Below are 5,239 nucleotides of genomic sequence, written 5' to 3' on the forward strand. Positions count from 1 at the left end.
CTTCAATTTTGGTCGTTGTCATGTTTTAAGGATTACACCCTTCTCTACGTGTTAAGAAGATTAGGCCATCTTTGGTCTTTTGAATCGCTTTCAAGACCTCCAGATAAACTCAGGAGTGTGCGGCGATAAAGGTTAAACAAGCTTGTTCGGCCTGAATCATGGAAAAACTGCCTTTATGGAGACAGACAGGAACAAAATATTCCAATGGCAAATATTTTAGAGAGGTATGTCACAGCCCCTTATTTTCATTATCCAAGTGGTGAGAGGCACTGGTTTGTAGTAACGCTCCCTTCGGCTGTCACCGGGGATGAAGGACCCAGTTCTCTGACAGGGGTCACGGCCGGGGATCAAGGACTTGGCCCTCTGACTGCGCTGCAGCACGGGGGCTGCTGAACTGTGGCTGTGACCATGAATAAACCCAGGCAGAGATCAAAAACACACTTCATTTTGATGGAGAAGCTCACATACAGTACATCGGCCTGAAGGCTACTGAGTCTGCAAGGCCAGCTCTGAAAGAGCGTGCATTATAGAGAGCAGTGCACAAACACATCTGCTTGTTAGCAGCATTTGCATTGTTGTCAGTATATATGACAACAATCCAGCATGGGTTGATCTCTTCAACCTACAGACCCTCAACCCGGTGATGATTCAGTTGTTATGCAGCCGATCATTATTTAAGCCCTCATAACTTCATTAAAAGAGCTCAAGATTCCCCAAGATACCAAATCTGTCCTGTTGAATTACTGGTGGATGTGTACAAACAGATGCAGAATTGAATATGTGGTGGAGCAACCATCCAGTTCAATAAAACATTGCATTAAGACATTTTGCTCAATATAAAAATGTGATATAAAAAGGTGATGTAGCTTTAGAAACAGTGGGATAATCATACTATACATACGGATCAGTGTGAAAAATGAGATCTCTATTCAAAGCTGTGTATCAGGGACATTAGGCATCTTAAATTGCAAACAGATGTGTAAAGCTGTGGTCTTTAAATGCCAAGCTTTACATATACTGGGCTGACTCCAGCACTCGCAGATACTTGAAAGATAAATAGCACATTGTGATATTTCGTGTGATTTATACGAGATGTTATTTACGGTTGCAAAATACACTATCATAAATACAATTGTTTGAATGTGAAACCGTACCAAATTATTCCAGCCCCTGAAAGCAGACGGAAAAAATGACACACTCTGCTCTTGAACTGGTTTGTGCTTCTACCTTCACTTTGCATTCAAGTCACAGAGTTAAGCATCTTAATTTCTGAAAAATGACCTGACAGTCTTTGGAAAACGAGGAAGGTCGTTTAGCAACACTTACTCCTGTTGTGAAGGCATCTCCTCAGTCCTCATTTGCTCTCCTCTTTTAGTCTGCAGAAAAAAACAATGCAAAAAAAGGTATTGTTAACCTTAATCCCAAGGTATTTTTAACCTTATTTCTAAATCCAAACATACATGTTAACCAGAAATTACATATAAAATTTATGAATCAGTTATATTGTTGATATGATTTATGAGCAAGAAAGCATATACAGTCTAATTTGCATTTCATTAGGAAGTATAATTGCAACTTGGGAAATGGGTTAAAAATCTTTTTTCTACGCAATACTATGAATATCTTTATTATCAAGATGATTAGAAGCGATTTTGAGGATTGCGGAGATACTTTCAGATCAGCCATAAGTGTTTTCAAAGATCACTGGGCAATTATTTTTCAAAAAATAATTTGCTTAGCTCCGTGACTCTGTTCTCCGGTGATTTTACCACTAACGAGCTGCACTGTTTGCAGGTGAGACACCAGGGCCACAGAACCTGAGGAAAGGTTTGAATGTTGTTTGAATATCTGACAGACTCTTTTTTTCACAGCATACTGTAACAGGGGCAAGGCTTCACATGAATAATGGCTGGATTTCTTTTAGCTGGGACCATTCCAGCGTCCTCACACTGTGCATGCTGGATCACTGATACGGATGCTCTTGGTTGCCACGGTGAGTCAAACTTTCTACTGTGAGAACACACATTATCAGCTGCTGTCACAGAATTTGCCACTGTTGAACTCTTTCACAACTCCAACCAAAAAAAAAACTAACGTGAGCAGTATTTTTTCCGTGTTGATAGGATTAAACTAGTAAATTGGAAAAGTATAAGAAAAGAAAAACACATTAAACTTTGTATGAAAATGGAATTTAGCATTCACTCAACTCCAGATATGCGTTCACACCTCTATAGTGTTGTTATCAAGGTCTTGCTCAACTGAAAGTAACAAATGTGATCAAGAACTTTGGCTAAGCACATCTGAAATTCTGCAAACAAAATACTTATGGTGTTTTTTGTTTTTTTTTGAGGCTTCTAACACATGGTTCACTAATTCCTGTCATTAATTGTGCATAGCTTTGCCATGCATGCCAATACCAGGCCATACACTCAAGAGCACTGTACACACAACTGCCAACATAGTCTCATCAATAATTCATTCACTGGATAATTTATTCATTAATGACCTTATCATGGTTGTCTGGAAGAAGACAGTGGATTAACCAATCTCTGAGCAGATACATTTATTTTCCCCGGTCCCTCTCTCCCCCTCTCTCCCTCTCTCCCTCTCTCTCTCTCTCTCTCTCTCTCCCTGCTGAGCTTCCTAATGTGAGCGTGGTACAGCACTAAACATCCAAAGTGCATCTCTGCAAACATCAGCTGAGTTTGTCAGATGGTGCGAATGACGTTGGTCTCATTTGTGAGCAGGGAGAAATTTCTTCAAATCCTATTATTTTGGACTGCGATTATACATAAGTGAGGCTGGGATAGATTGGTCATCCCTCTTGCAATTATGTTCTTGTGTCTGTGATGGAACATAAGGTAAATGAAAGGAAAGCAAGAAAAACACTGCTTCGTTTTGTCATATCTACAGTGATTTCAACGACGATTTTATTTTAAGACTTAATGATGTATCATTATGCTTTTAAAAAAGTGTGTTTTTGAAAAGAATTTCTATTTAGCATTTAGAAATCATCATGAATGTGTTAATTGAAGGTCTATTAAAAATATGATTGAGCATACTTTCAGTGCTTTTTTAGGTTACATCTGGTGACCAAAATATTTAGTATCAAATTTTTATTTACTATTTATTGTATATACACTAACACAGACTAAGTTTCACTTTTGTTCATTCAGTCTCACTTTTGCACAGTAACATGTATGCACACACACAAAGCACACATATGCAAATAACCAGGGGAAAAGAAAAACGGGCAACAAATATTGGTGATATATAACTTGTCCTAATATAGCCTACATTTCATGCTTTATTTGCAGAACATTTTTGATAATAGCACATTACCATGAGCAATGGCACAGTGTTGCCTTATCTTAACTTAATTCAATTCTTATCATAATGTTAATAGCTAAAACGTGGCTTTTTAAAGGGACATCTTCCCAATCTGCCTCCACCCTGTCATCAGCGCTATACGGCCCCAGGCTGCGGCTCCTTTGCTACAGTTACAGACCGCCTGTCTCTTTGGACTGAGAGATTATCAATGAATAGGCTGTAGTTCAAGATAAGAGCGCCAAACTACTATTTCTCAGACTTATAATTCAGTCAGATCTGAACACACTGACATAATAAACACATTTTTAGATTCAGTGTGACTTACACTTCTCGACGACATCGTCTCCGTTATAATATCCGATGTCCATCGCGAATAAACATCTATAAAACATCTTCGAAATCACTGAAGGAGACGCTCCTCATGAGTCAAGAACTTGCGTGAGAAAAATCACATTTTGAAGTTTTCTTCAGTTTTAGAGGGCTCTGCTGATAGTTGTTTGCACGTCCATTGATACATCGCGAACATGAACCGCTAATAGTTAATTCGGCATACTTTAAATTATGCCACTTTAGCTAAACGTAAACTAACATACGCTTTAAAAATAAAGACAGGTTTCAAGTCTTGGCCCACAGTTAACTGACTCCGTGGTAACTTTCTACTTCCTGTTTACGTCCATCAAATCCCCAAATTAAGGGGAACTGTAGCTCCAAAACCTAGCCACTCCCTATTCCCCAAATTAAGAATAATACAAGGAGTTACAAAATCCATTATTTATTTATTCATTCATATTGCACTGATGTATTTTTAACATTACTGAGGCTCCCATCCACATGGTTCTTATATGGGGCAATGTATTCATACCCTGTGCTGAAAAATTGTGGACATATGGACAAAAAAGTCAACAATTTCAAATTGTGTCATGGACATTAAAAACTCTTTTTCTAGCAGGACATGCACTTCCTGTTTTCTCCAGAAGAGGTCACTCTGACATTCTCTTGCAGGGCCATCATGTCCAAATGAACATTGATGATCTTCCAAACCTGTCTGCATTTTATCTGTGCATGCTGAGAGGCAGCACTGTCACATCAAACTGAATTTTGTGTTGCATAGAACTTGTCATTGTCAACATCTGCTTTAGTTTTGTGGCTTCGGCTCCAAGAAAAAAAAAAAAACCCAGAACACTCAACCTCTCTGCAGTAAAGTGGATCCATTTGGGAAAATCAATGCTTGATTCACCTTGTCAATAATCCTTTTTTTATATAGTTTAATTTGCAACATGTTGTTCCTCATTTGTCAGAGCACATGGAGGAGTGGAGCTAAAGTACTCCCATGGTGCAGAGGATCATTGACATTCAGGAGCTGGTAACAGCGTGCCCTACTTTCTAGATAAAATCACTGACTTGTTAAATGAGGTAGAAGTTAAAGCAATGTTTCATTCATTCCTGTGTTGTTTCAAAACTAACAGACACACTGGCTTACAGGGAGGCTGGGGAGAGCAGCGTCTGTATTCAAACACCTTCATCGTCCTCTGCCAGAGTCCCCATCTAACACAGCTAAGTAGGTAAATGTGATTGAGTATTGATCCGAGCGGTGGTGCTTTGGATTCCACCATGCATTCACTGAAAGGACACAGGGAGTGAAAATGTCCTTAGGGAGAATCCCCTGATGCTTTGATGACTTTTCATTCACTCAGTTATCTAAAAATATTTTCCATGGCATACTTTTCCACATCCATTCATGACCTTCAGATTTCGGCAGGGCAACAGCACCACTCAATGGACACAAGAGCACAGGACAAAGTAAAAAAAAAAAAGATATTTGCGATACACAGTATTTACTATAATTTTTTTTTTGATATTATGCCAGACGCACAAAAAAAAAAACATTTCCACAAAACAGAAGACAATG

The sequence above is a fragment of the Trachinotus anak genome, unplaced genomic scaffold (genome assembly GCF_046630095.1).
Source record: "Trachinotus anak isolate AG129_WGS33_773 ecotype Australia unplaced genomic scaffold, CSIRO_AGI_Tana_v1 ptg000020l, whole genome shotgun sequence".
Lineage (NCBI taxonomy): Eukaryota > Metazoa > Chordata > Actinopteri > Carangiformes > Carangidae > Trachinotus > Trachinotus anak.